The sequence below is a fragment of the Triturus cristatus genome, chromosome 10 (genome assembly GCF_964204655.1).
Source record: "Triturus cristatus chromosome 10, aTriCri1.1, whole genome shotgun sequence".
Taxonomy (NCBI): Eukaryota; Metazoa; Chordata; class Amphibia; order Caudata; family Salamandridae; genus Triturus; species Triturus cristatus.
This window is the reverse complement of record NC_140593.1, coordinates 1233561591-1233579280: the sequence shown is the minus strand read 5'-3', so window position 1 is coordinate 1233579280 and position 17690 is coordinate 1233561591. Positions and strand designations below refer to the sequence as shown.

At 49.2% G+C, this 17690-nt stretch overlaps 1 protein-coding gene across 2 annotated transcripts in view; it reads right to left on the bottom strand.

The window, feature by feature from the left end:
- WNK3 (WNK lysine deficient protein kinase 3) overlaps positions 1-17690 on the bottom strand; it is a 1041636-nt gene that overhangs the window by 602002 nt on the left and 421944 nt on the right. The window lies entirely within an intron of this gene.

Below are 17690 nucleotides of genomic sequence, written 5' to 3'. Positions count from 1 at the left end.
GGTAGTGAGGACCATCTTACTCAATCTAGTGACCTGCCACTCTAGCCCGTGAACTGATGCAGAGTCCCAAAATAATACCCAATAAGACCCTATGCTGAACCCAGAAAACACCCCTGAAAAAAACAAAACAGTGAGCAAACAAGGAAACATGACAAAAGTTTGTCTCAATGGTCAGCGTCCAGGAGAACATGGCACAAGCCCAGTCCGCATCAAGATGTACACATCTGCCAGCTCGATGACCAGGTCGCAGGGAAACCGCACAAAATCAAAACGTCTCCCCCCTCCGGCGCCGGATAAAGCACCCAAGTGGCCGCCATGATTAGTACCTCAAGGTGTCGCTGGGCTTTCTGTTGCTTGCGTTACCGACGAGAGTGCTGCCTCCTGTTCCAGCTTGCTAGCAGCCATGTCAGGTGTGGGGCTCGGTAGTGATTTACCCACTCGTTGCCACACCGAGGAGCGCCGGCGCCTGCGAGGGGGTGGCCCCCAGCCCCCGCCCCGTCGGGAGGCTTCTCAATGCCCAACATGTCATACGCTTCCTCCAAAGAGCAGAGCTGATGCAATGTGCCTTTGTGCTTGAAGATGAGGCGGAACGGATGGCCCCAGGAGCAAGGGATCTTTTGATCGCGGAGGTGGTTAGTAATGGGCTTAAAGTGTCTGCGCTTGCTCAGTGTGGAAGCGGCCAAATCCTAGAAAAGCATGGGTTGGTGGCCACGGAACTGCACTGGGTTCATGTCTCTCGCCCTACGCAGGATGCATTCCTTCAATTGAAAGTCATGAACGCAGACAAGGATATCAGGGGGGGGAGAGCTTTGGCACCACGTGGCAGGCCCACTCGAAAACGGTCCATCTGAATCTCCGTTATCTCTTCATCCCCAAGGACCTGAATGAATAAGACACTGACGTAGGCCCAGAGATCGTCACCTTCACCCTTCCAAGGAACCGCACGGATCCGAATCTTATTAGGTCTGGAGCGGTTCTCCAAATCTTCCAAGTGGGCTTGCAAGTCTATGTTCTGATCTCGCAGACGTAGCATCTCCTGTTGAAGCTGATGGAAATCGTCCTCCCTGCTCAGTTCGTGCTCCTCCAGCGTCTCCACCCTTTCTTCAATGCCATCAACACTGCGCCGCACCTCGCACAGGTCTGCAGAGAGTTGCAAACGTAGGTCTTGAATGTCCTCCTTGATAGCAGAGAAGAGTTCGAGCATGAAGGCTTTAGTCGCTGGCGCGTCGTCCTCATTCACCGGCTGTGCCCCGGCTGCAGGCTGTGAGGCCGAGTGACCTGATGTCTTCTGCAGAAGGTCCTTCAGACATTTCTCTCTTCTCCCTCTGGACGAAGACATCTTGGCTCCGGGCGAGACCTTCTGTCTCTTTCCGTACGGCTTCTCACAAAACCTCCGTGGCGCGCCAGGCCTCCCAATAACACCTGGACCTTGCTGTCAGGACCGGTCAAGCAATCCAGCACCCCGCCAGGACGAAGGGAGAACCGCACTCTCCGCTCCCACCGCAGCCTTGCATCCCCCCGCACCTTCCTGTTCTTTGTCGATCTCGAGCCGGTCAGCTCCCCTTCAGCCTTATATCCGCCTGCCTATCAGCTGAGGCTCACCTCTAAGATCGTCGTGGACCAGCAGGACAGCGGGGTCCAGAGAACAATAAAACAGTCCCAGGGAGAGTCAGGTCGTTACGCGTGACCACCCCCTTCTAGCTCACCGCAGAGATCAGTACTGGTAGGATATCAGGGCACCGCAGTCTCTAGGTCACTCTCCTGTGGCCTGACCCGTGTCCGCCTGTTTGGGGAGGGATCCTTGACTGTAGGCCTCGTCTGCATTCAGCACGAGACCTGGCAGGTCAGCGGCAGTAACGCGTGCAGCCCCAGACACACCAGCCACTGCTTAATGATATAATAGCTTAGGCCGCAGCAGGCAAGGCCTTGCAGTCACCGCCAAGTAGGCCCCTCTTCTAGATCTTGGTCCCAGCCTTCCAAATGTCTCTTCCCCGCACTGGGCACAGGACTCAGGCCGGCAACGCTGCTGTCATGCTTTGCCGTTATCGTCCCAGCAGGGCAGTGCGTCCTTTCCCAGTCCTCTGCCACGCACACCTGCGGCCCTCCCAGTCGGGCGCTGCTCTGTCTGCCGATCAGCGGACCGTGTCTCATTGCTGCCGGTAGCGCCCCCCTCTCCCGGGCCGATCCTCCTCACCTGCGGGCCTTCAGGGGAAACGCTGCTGCAGCAGGCACCACCGGAGCACAGCCGCACCACCACTGCTCGCGGACCCCACACTGCTGTCAGGGATCCAAGCAGGGAGCGCGGCCGCAGCTAGAACCCGGCTCCTTCACAATCCCGCAACTTCGGCTGCCATCTTCCGCGGGTCCCGGCCAAGCCACCGCAGTCGCTCCCAAGATGGCGCCAGCCGGCTACTCAACCGCTCACCTCCCACCAGGCCGCAGCGACGCCAGGGCAGGGAAGGACTCATACAGCGGGAGCAGTCACAGGTACTGCAGAACGGGACGGGAGTCGCCACCAGCTTCAGGACAGCTTCAGTCTTCCAATGCACACTCTGGTAAGCATGGATGGGTGCCAGAAGGGATGATATTACAAGGCTGAGTAACGGCGGTGCCGGATGGATAGGGACCCACTTCCTATCTCGCCGCCATCTTGGCCACCCCCCCCCCCCCCCCCCCCCCCCAACAATTTCATTTTAGATGGAAGCTGCTGTAAGTTGCTGCACAAAGACAGGGCCCGTAGTGCAGGGGGAATAGCTGCATTCAATCTTGCAATTTTACCCGTTGTTCTTTCACTTGACATGCAATTTCATGATGTGCTCAAACAGATCCCTTGATGCATTTTTATGACTTTAGATCCTTTTTTAGTGTTCAAAGCTGAGCTTATTTCACGTTACAAAGAGAGCTGCCCCATCTCCCTTCATTATGGCCCCTCCCTGATCTATAACCTACTTCTCTATACTTGATAATGGAGGAGGGAGTGCTGTAGCGCCGTTACATCATGCACCACGAACAACTTGCATCGTGCCCACCCGTGCTGTGATACCCAGTAACTCAGACCACCCTCTGCCTGCACCTGGAGCATCCACCATCCCTCTCTGGCATTGTAAAAGCCCGCCCCACCCACATCACTTTCATCCTTGCAGCACTCCTGGCTGAAGAAGAGTTCCCTTCCTCCTATAAAATACAATGTGACTGGTATAGTTTCTTGGCGTTTTTAATCATAGCAGCAGTGATTGTCCAACCCTTTGATGAATTAACTCTTCCTGGATTGAGGCCTATTAACGGATCCTTTTGTGAGTTGTGTTTTACCATGTCTAATACACTTAGTGAACCTAGACTGTCACAAAAGAGCATTAAACCTCGGGGTTATCTTAAGGGAATTTGACCAGTGCCCTATCACACATGTAGAAAACATTTCGCTAACAGCAGTTCTGTGTTTTGCATATGTGAAAAGTTTTCATGTCCTTGCACTGAGCATTTCACTTGAATAAAAAGAGCTATTTAATTATTTTTACCAGTCTAAGTGTATAGCGACCATGGCAACCACATGAGGCCCTCTAGTCTACTCTTTTGGGTTTGCTGTATCATTTGGTCTGGCTTCCTCAATTTTCTGCTTTATGGGTTTTAAAATTCTACCCCTTGAGTATGGAATGAGAGATTATACACACTCATGGTCTGGGAACTTGAAGAGCTTTGTGAGATAGCTAAGCTGCCAGCTGCTGCTATTACCATTATTTATACAATAATAAATGGGTTTATAGCTGACACTGTAAAACTGCAACTCATAGATTTAAAATAGGGTTACTTATTAAACAGCAGTCTTTGTTTTACTGACATTAGAAGGATGAAAGTTTGAGCTACTAGGTTATATTATAGATCTCACCCACAGTACAGTCTGTCATCCAACGCCACTAGGCACTGCAATGGCCACCACCTACGATCCAACCCAGGCAATCATGGAATTAACTGCACAAACTTCTTCTGGTGCATCCCAGCCATGAGTGAGCTCCTGTAAGTTGAGGAAGAACCCTTTTTTATGCAATGTGTTTGCTGGCTTTACTTAATTGGATCACAAAGGTGGTGCATTTTTAAATATCTTGCAGTGTTAAATCATCCGCTAAAGAGATCTTTGTGTGCCCAGTGATTTTCAGAGCATAATAATAGTGGCATGATATGTCTAGTGGTTAATGTACTTGGTGAAAAGGACTAGGCGCGCAACACCCATTGGGCTCACCGGACTTCAGCCCCCCCCACACGTCCCAACCCCGTCATGTGTGTCAGCCCGGGCTGAGACAGCTTCTCGGGGTAGCGATCTTCCAATTGCAGCCGCACCAGAGTACTTCACAGGTCTTTTAAAGACCATTTACTTGTTAGAGGCTTTTGTTGTGTTTTGACCCCTTCTTAGAGCCACTCTGCCTATGGCTGGAAGAATTAGACCCCCCCCCTCACACTTATTACCTAGCACCCTGCCTTCAGAATTGAGAGCCCTACCTCAGGGGTGACATAAGTTTGAAGTGCAGAGACCTCAGATATAAGAAAACTTGTATCTGTTGTTAGTGGTGCTAGCACCAGCTTACACAGGCTGCAATGACAGGCCTGTGGTCACAGTTTGAGTAGTCTCTCATGGGTGGCATGATACATGCTGCAGTCCATGGGAGACCCCTGGTGTACCTATGCCATGGGTACCTTAGTACCATATACTTGGGGCTTACATGGGTACACCAGTTGCCAATTGGGAAGGTATCAAAGTACTCACCACAGTCAAATTTAGGGAGGAAGCAATGTGACTGGGGTCCTGATTTGCAGGATCCCAGTCAGACTAGTCAGAAAACAGAATAACACCAGCACAAACTGAGGGTAACCATGAATGCAGATCTTACTTTCCTACACCAAGGCTCTCCCCACTGTTTAAAGAGACCCTGCGCTACCTCTGGATAGAGATGCCGCTCGTGATCCGCTACGCACCGACGGCTGAGGTCGTCCGCTCTGACGTTCAGGGGACCGGCCACATGTTGAACCATTATGGACATGCCCTGTTCCAGCGAAGTCCAGAGACACAGGGCCTCGTGACAAAGTCCACGACCCCACCCAGCCCTGTTTGTGGCAGTACCACATGGTGGTAGTGTGGTCTGTGAACACTTGAACTAGCCCCCCCCCCCCCCCCCTTGAGAGATGCTATGAAGGCTTTCAGTGCCAAACGGATTGCATTAAGCTCTAAAAGGCCGATGTGGAGCCCGGCTACCACCGGAGACCAGAGTCTTCTGATTTCCGCCTCTCCCAGATGGACGCCCCATCCCCACTGTGAGATCTGGGTGGGGAAGAGAGAGGGGTCTGCCTCTGACCCAATCGCAGTCAGCCACCACTGCAGATCGTTCGCAGTGCCCTCTGATATCTGGACAAGGTAGGTGAGATTCCTCTGATGCATCGCCCATAGGAATTTCAGGTCCCATGCAGAACCCGCATGCGCCATCTGGCATGGTCCACAAGCCGGATTCAGGAGGCCATGGCAGCCTCAGTCATTCTTACCGAAATTCAGGATAGAGGCTGAACCATCAGCATCATAGCCTAGATATCCTGGAATCGCTGCTTCGGGGGATAAGCCAGAAACTACACGGTGTGCAGAACTGCCCAATGAAAGGAAGCGTCTGAGACGGAGTCCGGTGTGACTTGAGCATGTTGATAGTGAAACCCAGCAAATGTAGGAGGTTCGCCATAGTCTGGAGGTGGGAGATGACAGCCTGAGAGGAGTCTGCCTTCAACAACCAGTCGTCGAGATAGGAGAAGACTGAAACCCAAGACCTTCGCTGATAGTTGTGAGACTACCGCCATTACCTTAGTGAACACCCAAGGGGCACTGGTGAGACCGAAGGGGAGCACAGTAAACTGAAAGAGCTTGTAGCCCACCATAAACCGCAGGTAGCGGCGATGGGTAGGCAGGACAGGAATGTGGAAACAGGTATCCTGCAAATCGAACGCTACCATCAAGTCTCCTGGGTCCAGGGCAGACAGGACCTGAGCAAGAGTGAGCATCTTGAACTTTTCCTTTTTGTGAAAGTAGTTGAGGGCTCTGATGTCAAGGATAGGACGAAGGCCCACGTCCTTCTTTGGGACTAGAAAATAGCGGGAAAAGCAAACACAGTCTATTCCTGGCCCAGGAACCCTCTCTACAGCTCCCTTGGCCAAGAGAGTTTTGACTTCCTCTCTAAATAATGCAAGGCGATCCATCGTCAACCGATTGTAAGTTGGAGGCATGGAGGGAGGGATAGTCTCGAAGGGGAGGGAGCATTCCCTTCGGACTATTTGCAACACTCACCTGTAAAGGTGATGTCCCGCCAGTGGTGGAGGTGATGGCGTATCCTGCCACCAACTGGACACCCATGATCTGGGAGGATTGGACTGGGAAGGTTTGGAGGCAAAAGGTGAAGGGGTTGTGGCCTAACCAGACTTCTGGCCTCCTGACCCGCGGGGTTAGGGTGAACCGCACACATGGCCACACAGATTGCTGATCTTGCGCAGTCCTCTGGCTGGGGTAGGGCTGATACGGTTGAAAGGCCCTCCTGTAGCAGTGAAAGGCAGACGCAGACCGGGATGACATCAAGAGGCCCAAGGACTTAGCAGTAACCCGCAACTCCTTGATGTGCGTTAACGCCACGTCCGCCCTGTCTCCGAAGGGACGAGCGCCATCAAAGGGCATGTCCATAAGATTGGCTTGACGATCTTCTGAGAAGCCAGTCGTTCCCAGACAGGCCTGTTGCATTACAGCCACCATCGAGGAAATCGCTCTGCCCAGTGAGTCTGGTGTGTCTAGGCCAGAGCATATGGCATGCACCACAATGCTAGGTTGGTGGAAGTGAAGATCTTCTTACCAAAGCTGTCCAGCCTTTTGCATTCCCTGTCCAGAGGTGGGGAAGGGAACACACCATGGGAAGTAGAATCTTGGACCATCAAGCTCTCTGGGGTGGTATGGGTAGATAGGAAAGCTGGGTCACCCAGTGCAGTGCGATGGCGGTGAGCTATAGTTCTGTTCACAGGAGCCCCTGTGCTGGGCTTGGACCAGGTGCCCAGTAAAACATCTGTCATGGCCTCATTAAATAGGAGCAAGGGTTCCGAGGTGGAGACACCAAGCTGCAGGACCTCCGCAAGACATTAGTCTTGACCGCCACTGTAGGAAGCTGCAGGTCCAAGACTGCTACAGCCCTATGCACCACCATTGAAATGAAGCCACATCCTTCGTAACCAGGCCTAACCTGACAGAAAGCCAAGCTGCTAGCATCACCCAGATCCTCGTATTAGTCTATTGCAGCAACTTGAGACCCTCACGGGTAAGTAGCCGCGCCTTGCAAACCCTGATTGGTTGATTTCCTCATTGTCATGCGAATTTTTTTTTAAGAGATCCTGCTGCCCCCCTCAATCTTCATCCAGGTCTAGCCCTTCCGAATAAGACAAAGGACATGTCATGGAGCCCAACTGATACATTGGCGCCGGTCTCTGTGTCAGTGGACGCACAGCCGGCTCTGTGTCGTCTGGAATGATGGGGAGATGCCACCAGGTGCGGGCGAGGGTCTCAGGATGTGACTTGGTGCCGGGGATGGTTGAAGTGGTATGGCCAGCGCTGGTACGGATCCCGTGGCGCCAGGGGTGTGGAACTCACAGCGTCTTTCTTGCGCTGAGCCTGTGGGGCCCGAAGGTGCGCCGGCAGGGTCAGGCCACCCAAATATGGCGCACATGGAGTCATAGAATTCTTTTAATTGGGCGGGGGTTGCTCCCAGCCCCGGAAAGGGAGGAAAACACTGAGCCGACCCAGGCACCCGCTTCGCAGAGCGAGGCATCAAACACCGATACTCCTCCGTCTCATCGGGTGACGGATGTGGAAAAGTTGAAGCATAATTCCATTTCTTGTGCTTTTTATTGTGCTTCTTACCTAACCTCAACGACAAAGTGGGAGGAAGAAGACTTCAATCCCCTGGAGCGGTGCTCAAACCTTCCTCTCGAACAAGACCAGGAGTGAGGTCTTCAGGTAAATCTCCATAGCGCTAGATGCCAGGCCACTAGCATCTTTAGGGACCACACCCTAAAAGCTTTCGGCACCATGGCCCGGCAGCCGGAGCACAACTTCGGGCCATGGTTGCGCTCCAGGCACCAAAGACATACTAGAGGGGGGTCCGTGACCGACATGGCACGGTGACAGGTGCCACACGATTTGAGCCCCAAGGTCTTCTTACTGGACATCTTACACACCAAAAAGTTTTGACAAAAAGTCAAAAAAAGATAACCGGGGGTAGCTCTCTTCGACGGATCTGCGCTGGCTGGCGCAGAAAGAAAAAAATGGAAGTAAGTGCACCGAGGTGGCGCCTATATGGGTAACGCAGACATCACGACGACTAACTCTATGCCTTTGACATCACGCGGAGTCAACCAACGCCACCTATTGGCAGGCAGGGGTACTGCTATCAAAAATCTTCCGGATACAGCCCGGCCACTGGAAGTTCACAGGTAAGGAATCTGCAGCTAGATGGCTCTATCAAATACTAGATGTAGGAAACTGGCTCTATATATACTACACCAAAATGAGTTATAGTGTTATAGAGTCCAGCTGATCCCAGAGGTAAGCAGAGGTTAAAGTTAGATAGAACCTTACTCTCTATTTGTGGTAGAGTGGTCGAGCAGTAAGGCAGTATCAGAGGACAGTGTTAAGCATTTGATGTACACACTCAGTCAGCAAATGAATTCACACTCGAGAACTGAACTCTAGACAATTGTTTTTGTATAAAAATATACTGTTTATTTTTAGAACCAAGCAAGCCTGGCACAGGTAAGCATAAAATACTTTTCAGTAAGAAGTTGCTGAATATAAAACAGTTTGAAAATGCAATAGAACTTGTACTTTGCTTGATTTACAGGGGATGCAGCAGGTTGCAACACTTAAATGTACTGTACATTGGAATGAATAGGCTTTTTCAGTAAATTACAGGTAAGTTACTTTTTACGTTATTTTTCTAACTCAGTGCGGGATACCTAGATTCAGCACTGGGACATTTCCTGTTAACAGGTAAGTAATTACGTTTTGGTTATTCGCATGATTTTTAAAGAATATCTTTAGATTTCAAAACTCCAAAATTGTCAATGTTATCCTATGGAGGGAAAACAGGTCAACGGTTTACAGGTAAGTAATCGACTGTGGGAGTTAAGGTTCTGGGGCTAGACTCAGGGGTTCCCCAGGGTCAGTGATGCACTGTTGTTGCACCCTAAGCAGCACTAGGGGGCCGGGTGCAGAGTGTTGAGGCCCAATGCTATCCAATGGGGGATAGGGGGCCTCCGGTTGGTGGCTGCTGGCAAGCAGGCTACTGGGTTGTGGGAGCAAAGCTCCTAGGGTTAAGGTCAGGGCAACTGGGGAAACAAAGTAGCACAAAAGGTGCACCCTCAGCGGCACCAGGGCGGCCGAGTGCAGAGTGCTGTTTCGACATTGGGCACCTTGTTGTTTTCTATGGAGAGCCTCCAGTTTGCAAAAGCACTGCAGGCAGGGAGACGAAGGACTTCTGTGTGCGACCACCACTTGGAGATGCAATTTGGGAAGTGAAGGGTTGGTTAGGCACTGTCGGTTTGGGCACACAAGGCCGTGGGGCGTCAGGTGCAAGGGTGCCTTTCGGGGTCGGATCTTCTTACCAGCTCCTGGTCACGGTCAGGGGGGCCTTCTGGATTTAGACCACAGGCTCGCCTGGAGGCTTGAGGCACGTCAGGGATCGCTGGATCTCGGGTCAGGATCCCCAGAGTGACCTCCTTGTGGTGTTTTTCCGCTCGGGCCAGGTTCGGCGGGTGCAGAGTGGGCAGGATTAGCGGTCTCTGGCTGCTGCCAGAGGTTGCAGTTGAACAAATCCGGTGTTCACGGGAGAAGCAGTCTTTAGAAGTGAAGGCAGGCAGGTCTTCCGGGGGTTTTGAGGTTGCTGGCTGCAGGACACACCGCGATTTCGCAGGAGCAGGTTCGAGGGGAGACAGGCCGGTAGGGCTGGGGCCAAGTCAGTGGTCGTCTTCCTCTTGTTAGCTGGCTGCACGGCTGTTCAGTCTTTCTTTTCTTCTTGTTTCTTGTCTGGATCTGAGGAAGCAAGGTTCAGGGTGCCTCCTAAATACTAGATTTAGGGACGGTACGGGTAGGTAAAGGGCAGGGACCAATGGGTCCCTTCCCTGGGGTGGGTACACCCCCTATCGTGCCACCCTCCAATGGGAGGGGGGCAGGAGCCTGTCCCTGGTTGGCTAGGTCACCCCCATCCTCAAGATGGCGGGGACTCAAGGTTGTACTTCACCTCGCCTCCCCCACCTGAGGGGTGGAGTTGGCAGAGGTGGGCACACCTCTTTCCCTCACTTGTTTTTCCTGCCGGTTCTCTCGCCCAAAGGGGGGGGGTGGGGGGGGGGGGGGGGGGAGGGGGAGTTGAACCAGTAGCGACCAGTTGCTGAAAGCAGCAAATGGTCTGGGGAGGCTCACAAAGGCGGCATGCCTTTGAAGCTTCCCCTTCGTGAACCCTGGGGGAGGAGGCTTGGCACCTCGTCCCAGGATGTGCATTGTTTCACGCCCCCCCGAGAGCAGCAGGCTCTCGACCCAGGGGTCCAGAAACATGTCTGTGGGTGGCAGCCTAAGCAGCCACTCAGTCAGGTCACTAGATGTTGGTCGAGATACAGGGGGCTAAGATGCCTTCTGTTGTGCATTTTACATTCAATCCCACATTGGCATCAGTGTGGGTTTAATGTGCTGAGAAGTTTGATACCAAACTTCTCAGTCTTCAGTGTAGCCATTATGGTGTTGTGGAGTTCGTAATGACAAACTCCCAGCACCATATACTCTTAATGGCAGCGCTGCACTTACAGTGCCCAGGAATGGACTTGGGCACTGTAGGGGTACAGGGCTCATGCACCTGTACCCTCACCACTGGCATAGGGCACCCAGCTAGAGGGGTAACTCATGTATGCCAGGGCAGTGGTTTGTGGGCATGGCACACAGGGATGTGTGCCATGTAGGCTCTTCACTTTGTTCTGCACCAAGTCACGCAGCCTGCAAAGGCAGTGTGTGAGTGTCATGGTACAGGACCTCTGAGGGTGGCACAATAAGTGCTGCAGCCCTTAGAGGCCTTCTCTGGCCACAGTGTCCTGGGTACTTGTGGTACCATTTACCAGGGGCTGACATGTGGTCAGTGATGCCAATTGGATTTAGGCTTCAATGCAGTTTTAAGGAAGGAACATAGGCCCTGGGTACCCGATTAGCAGGAGCCCAGGGCACACTCAGTCAAAGTACATCCGCAATTCAGCAAAAAGAGGGCACTTTCTCACACTAGATTACTGTAATGCCTTGTTTATGAACGTCCAGAAGAGATTCCTTAAGCTTCAGACCTTACAGAATGTGGCAGCCCTGTTCTTGCTGAGCAGTCTTAAATACAAATCTGTGTCCCAATCCTTAGCCCAGATGCACTGGCTTCCTATTAGGAAGCGCATCAACTTCAAGTCATAGGCCCGGAATTTCTTTAAGAAATATTTCTTCGCTACACTCCAGCTAGGCCTCTTTGATTTATAGCAGCAGATAATCTAATAATTCCTAGATTTAATAGATCTGCGTGGGGTGGCAGAAGTTTTGTGGTCTGCACTGCTCAACTGTGGAACTCCTTGCCCCTCTGTATTAAAAGAAACTAATTTGCTGACCTTCAGAAAGTCATTGAAAACCTGGCTCTTTAATCAGTATTCTGCACCCACTTCACAGTGTGAGGCCCGACTTTTCCTTCTGGCTCAGCACCTAGACACATCCAGGTGTTACGGCACTTCAAAAATCCTCACTTCACTTCATTTCATTGATTTCAAATGTGCCATGATGTAGGCATATTTAGGGTCTGAACGGGCTAAATGCAAGAAGTAAGGCAGAATTTGAAGTAGTTGTATAGTAACTGCCTGCAGACCAGAGTTTTGACACCAGAGATAGAAACACATCCATTTGATCAGTTGTATCAGTGGAAGAGGCCATGGCTTGGGGTGGAATGTTTCAGTTATCCTGTGGAATGGGGCACAGAGCAAAGGTCAGGTGTTAAGGGGCTACGCAGATAAGTTCAGGTACGCTGGCTCACGATGTCAAACTTCTCCATTGATGCTCGATAGCAGATTGTGACATTTACTTAAATAGATGGGTGAAATGAAAGATGAAGGAGGTCTGTGAAATAATACTGGCAGGACAACACTTGGGCAATCAGGATCTGCTGGCATAGTTCTCTTGGGCTTTCAGAGAAGCCTCGGGATGAGGGGAAGAGAAGGGATGAGGGGAAGAGAAGGAATGGCATACATAAATGTTTTGCACCATGAGATTGAAAATTCATTCCCTCTCCTTCTCCGATACAACTGCGAAGTAACAGCATTATCTGTACGATGGTGGAGCTAACAAGTGCACTGTTAGGTAAGCTCATTTGAGGAGATCATGAACATCCAGCCATGATTCAGTTCTCATTCATGGGAGATGCTTCGGTCTTTCAGAAGGGGTCTGCCCAAGTGTTCCCCATCCCCGAAGGGTATGCTGCTCTTAATAAAATTCCTTGTGCTATTCCCCCGTCCCACTGGAGTTATGCTTCTTCCGAAAGCAGACAAGTTAATGTGATAGGAATGGTTTCTTACCTCTAATCCTAGTTCTCTCTCAGGGGAATCTCCATTGAAGTAATAAGCACTGAATAGTCCAGCCTACATACTTTTTAAATCTTCTGAAGTGTAGATGTTCGCCTTTCTTCAGGAAGGCCTGGAGAAACACTTAAGGCAGGAATGTTTCAGCCCATAACAGACTACAATGGCCAATTTCTTCAGATTGCGCTTAAAAAAGGGTTATATAGATACATATATATATATATATTATCTACTGGCGGTCGCCAGTAGATAGTTATAGTTAGGACCCTGTTTCCATAGGAAAACCGCAACATTCTATTTGGAATAACTTTGGCGCCGGTTGACGAATCCTCGCGAAATTTTCAAAATAGGTGGGGCGCTACGCTCCGCTCCTACCCTGAAAGTCTCGGGGGGATTCGTCAAGCGGGGGCTGAGAAAAAAGGGGGGTCCCAAAACGCGTTTTTCCCATGCATTTTTCCATAGGACCTTTAGACACAGCTACAGCCCGAACGGCTGAACAGAGTTACTTGAAATTTGGCACAGAGGTAGTCCTCAGGTCAAGGAAGTGCCTTTTGTAGGTCTGGTGTAAATCTGTTCAGTAGTTCCTGAGAAAATAGCATTTAAATCAATATATATATCTGAGCCAGCTTACGGTGCGCTTACCGTGCGCTTACGGTAAGCTTACCGTACGCGTACGGTGACGTGCGCGAGCGCGATTCTGATTGGCTGTTAGATCTTAGTAAACATTCGAATCGGTCGAAACCAGGAAGCGGCGGCCGCCATTTTCTCTCTCGCACTCTGAGGGGGGGGGGGGGGGGGGAGGAAAAACAAAGCAATAAACCAGTAAAGGGGCTGTTTTGACAGCTCCTAAGCACCTTGCCTTTATAATGGTTTATCAAAAGATCCCCCAAGGCCAAAAAGGCAATATTATTTTTTTTGAAAATTTCGCCGATTACGCTTACCGTACGCGTACGGTAAAAAAAATATTTAAAAAAAAAATATCCATACTTTCCCCACCCCGTGTGCAAATGGTGCCCGTATGGCACCTTTTGTGCATGGCATATGTAAATCACAGAAAATGTAAAAGATTACCTTTCACAACGAAGCGCATAATATGTCCTCCATGTGCGCGAAGCGCATTGTGCGTACATGGCCCATCTAGCGTAGCGCACCGCGTGCCCACCGTGCGTGCACGGCACTAACTGCGTAAAGTGGGCGCGCGGTGCGCGAAGCGCACCGCGTGCTCACTGTGCGCGCACGGTGCGCGAAGCGCACCGTGCGCGCACGGAACGAACTGCGTTAAGTGGGCGCGCACGCCACGAATGGCGTAAAGTAACTTAGCATTTAAAAAAACGTACAAATTCACTAAAAAAACCATAGGTTTCACACACGTTATAGTTAGGAATTAGCATTTAAAAAACCTTGCAAATTCACTGAAAAAACCATAGGTTTCACACATGTTATAGTTAGCGGAAATTTTACTGATAAAAAACCAATGAAATTCCCCGTTATAGTTAGTGCAGGAAACTATAACTCACGCGACCGCAATCTTCTGCTGATGACATATGTGTCTTTATGAAAAAAAAATATTTGTAATATATGTATAGCTAAAAATTTATGGAAGAAGACATGGGCAAATAAGTGTCTAAATACAGTATTAGCATCAGCAGAGGATTGCGGTCGCGTGAGTTATAGTTTCCTGCACTAACTATAACGGGGAATTTCATTGGTTTTTTATCAGTAAAATTTCCGCTAACTATAACATGTGTGAAACCTATGGTTTTTTCAGTGAATTTGCAAGGTTTTTTAAATGCTAATTCCTAACTATAACGTGTGTGAAACCTATGGTTTTTTTAGTGAATATATATATATACACACACACATACATACATACATATATATATACACACATATATACACATACACACATTTCAGGCAAATGAACAGGAAAAGAAGTATTGGAGCTTTAAATCTCTTTCACAAACCCTTTTTAAAAAGAGAAAGATGAAGGTAGAGAGGACAGTGAAGCCATATGGGCTGCCATTATGCAGATGTGAAAAGAGCATTTGCGCCTTTAAGGCCTCAGAGCCCTCCAGTATCCCATCATGCACAGCAGGTGGCAGTTGCCTCCGTTCTTTTTTTACCAAACTAAGAAGGAAGTACTAACAAGGAAATCTGTCCCACAGTCATCTTCCACTGGGGAGGCGGTGGGTTGATTATGACTGCAATGCAGATTCCCCCGAGAGAGAACTAGGATAATAGGTAAGAAACCATTCCTTATCTCTCAGGGATCTCCATTGATAGTCATAAGCACTAAATAGAGGAGCAAGCCCATCCCCACAAACCACAAACTGTGGTGGAAAAGGAAGAGAGACGAACAACAGACCAGATTAAGCAAACAAGTTTCTGAGGGAGGTCTGTCCTAGTTGAGCATCTGTTCTCGCATCTGAATCCAAACAATAGTGTTTAGTCAAAGTGTGAACAGATCTCGACGTTGCCACGTTATGGATTTCAGCACTGGTATATTCTGCAGTAAAGCAGCTGTAGCCACTTTCCCTCTAGTAAAATTAGCTTTATGTTTACTGGATAGAACTTTATTAGCTTTCTTGTAACATAACAAAATGCAAGACACTATCCATCTGGATATAGACTGTTTAGATGTGGCTAAACCTGTACGGACTAGGTCATAGTTAAACAATTGGTCTGTCTTGCAGATATCTTTTGTCTTATTGAGGTAAAATTTTAAGACTCGCCTGACATCTTGGGTATGGAGAGTCCTTTCAGCAGGTGTAGAAGGGTGCTGAAAGAAAGTAGGCAGAGAAATGGTGATTTTGTATTTCCACATTCAGACCGAGCGGAAATTTTGGATGAATCCTCATAACCACCTTAGTAATATGGAATACAGTGCATGGTTTGGGAGAACATAAATCCTAAACCTCACTAATTCTATGAGCTGACATGATCGCCACAAGGAAAGCAGCTTTCCAAGAAAGGTGTTGCAATGAGGATTTATGAATGGGATCAAAGGAGGACTGCATAAAAGGTGAAAGGACTATGTTCAATTCCCAGGGAGGGGATTGACGCCGTATTGGAGGGAAAACCTATTTCAAACCCCCTAAAAAGTTCGTAACTACCGTAATTTTGATAAGAGGTTTGTAAAGGACATTTTCTGTAGGCAGTAATGGCCGCCAAATGAAATTTGATAGAAGAGAACTGTAAGCCTGATTTGGCTGGGTAAAGCCCTTGCAGAAGGTCACTTCCTCCTGGCACTTGGTGGGATCATAGTTTCGGTCCGAACACCAGATACAGAATCTCTTCCTTTTAGATGAACAGACAGCAGGTTGTATTGATGGATGTTTTGCTTCTTTGAGAATGTTCATGCAGTCTTGTGGCAGATTCATGTGCCATGATTCTACCAGGTTAGAAGCTGTGCTTCCAAACGCAAAGAAGATAGATTGGGGTGAACAATCAGGCCTCCAAATTTCATCAGAAGATCTTTTCTGCAAGGCACCCTCATGTGTAGATGCTCCGACAAGTGGAGAAGGTCTGTGAACCACCACTGCCGGGGCCACTCCAGAGGAATCAAGATCATTCTGGCTCTCGAGTAAGACAGCTTTTAGGAGAACCAATGGAATCAGGGGATCAGAGGAAAAGCGTAGAGAGATTTGCCACACTAGTAGTTCCGTATGTCACTGGGTGGTAGTATCTTGCAGCGAAGTGGGGCATATTTTGTTTTCTGCAGTTGTGAGGAAGTGTATTTGAGGAAAACGCCACATGTTGAATATGGTTTGTACGACCTCGGCGTAAAAAACCCACTCGTGATTTTCCTGAAGAACACTGCTTATGGAGTCTGTTTGAACATTTTGAGTCCCTGGAATATGAGTTGCAGTGATCTTCAAGTCTCTGGTTATCAGCCAATTACAGATTTTCTAGGCTTTGTGAGATAATGGTCTGAATCTGGTACTCCTTAATTCCTTAATTGTTCAAATTGTATATTGTTGTTGCGTTGTCTGTCTGGACAAGCAGGGATTTTTAGTCTTGAATGACGGAGAAAAGCCTTCAGCGCCAGGAGAACCTCCAGAGCTCAAGGAGATTGATGTTGTAAGTCATTTTCCTCGGAGATCATGTTCCCTGGATCTGAACTTGATTCATGTGCGCTACTCAAGCGAACAGAGAAGCATCTGTTAATATTGTCTCAGAGGTAACATCTTGATGCAAGGGCATCCCTTGCAGGAGATTCATCAGTCAACACCACCATTTCAGGGATTGCTTTGCTTTGGGAGAGAGAGCCATCTTATCCTCCCGATTGCCTGAACACTGATCCTCCAGATACTCTTGAAGTGGTCTCATGTGGAGTTGGGCGTTCATGTTAAAAAATATTGCACAGAGACATTGAACCTAGGAGAGATGAAAATTGTCCCACTGTGGGATGGGAGACTTTCATGAGAGAGTGACACTTCAGAAGGCTCGAGAATAGTCTCTCCTCTTAAGGATACACTCTTGCTTGTAGTGTGTCAATGGTAGCCCCTAGGTAATGCAGAGACTGGAGAAGATGTTGACTTGTTGTGATTGACATGCAGCTCTAGTCGGTGGAGAACACGGATTGCCATTTGATAATGAGCTTTGGCCTCTTGCTAAGTAGAAGCCTTGATAAGCCAATCCTCTAATTATGGATAGACGAATATTCAGAGTCTCCTGGGATGTGCTGCAACCACTGCCATGCATCTGGAGAATGTTCTGGGGGCTAATTTGAGGCTGAAGGGTTGTACCTTGTAGTGGTGAGTGTGACCCACTACATATCTCTGGAGGGGAACAACCTTTACAACGCAACTTTTACAACGCACTACCATTACAACGCATTTTTTACAACGCATAATCCATTACAACGCATGACATTACAACGCATGACACTACAACGCATTTTTAAAAACTACCTTTACAACGCATTCCATTACAATGCATACTACCATTACAACGCATACCATTACAACGCATAATATTACACTATACTATCCAACACTTACCCTACTGATAGACCCCCTGGAGTTAGAATAGTAATTTTTACCCCTATA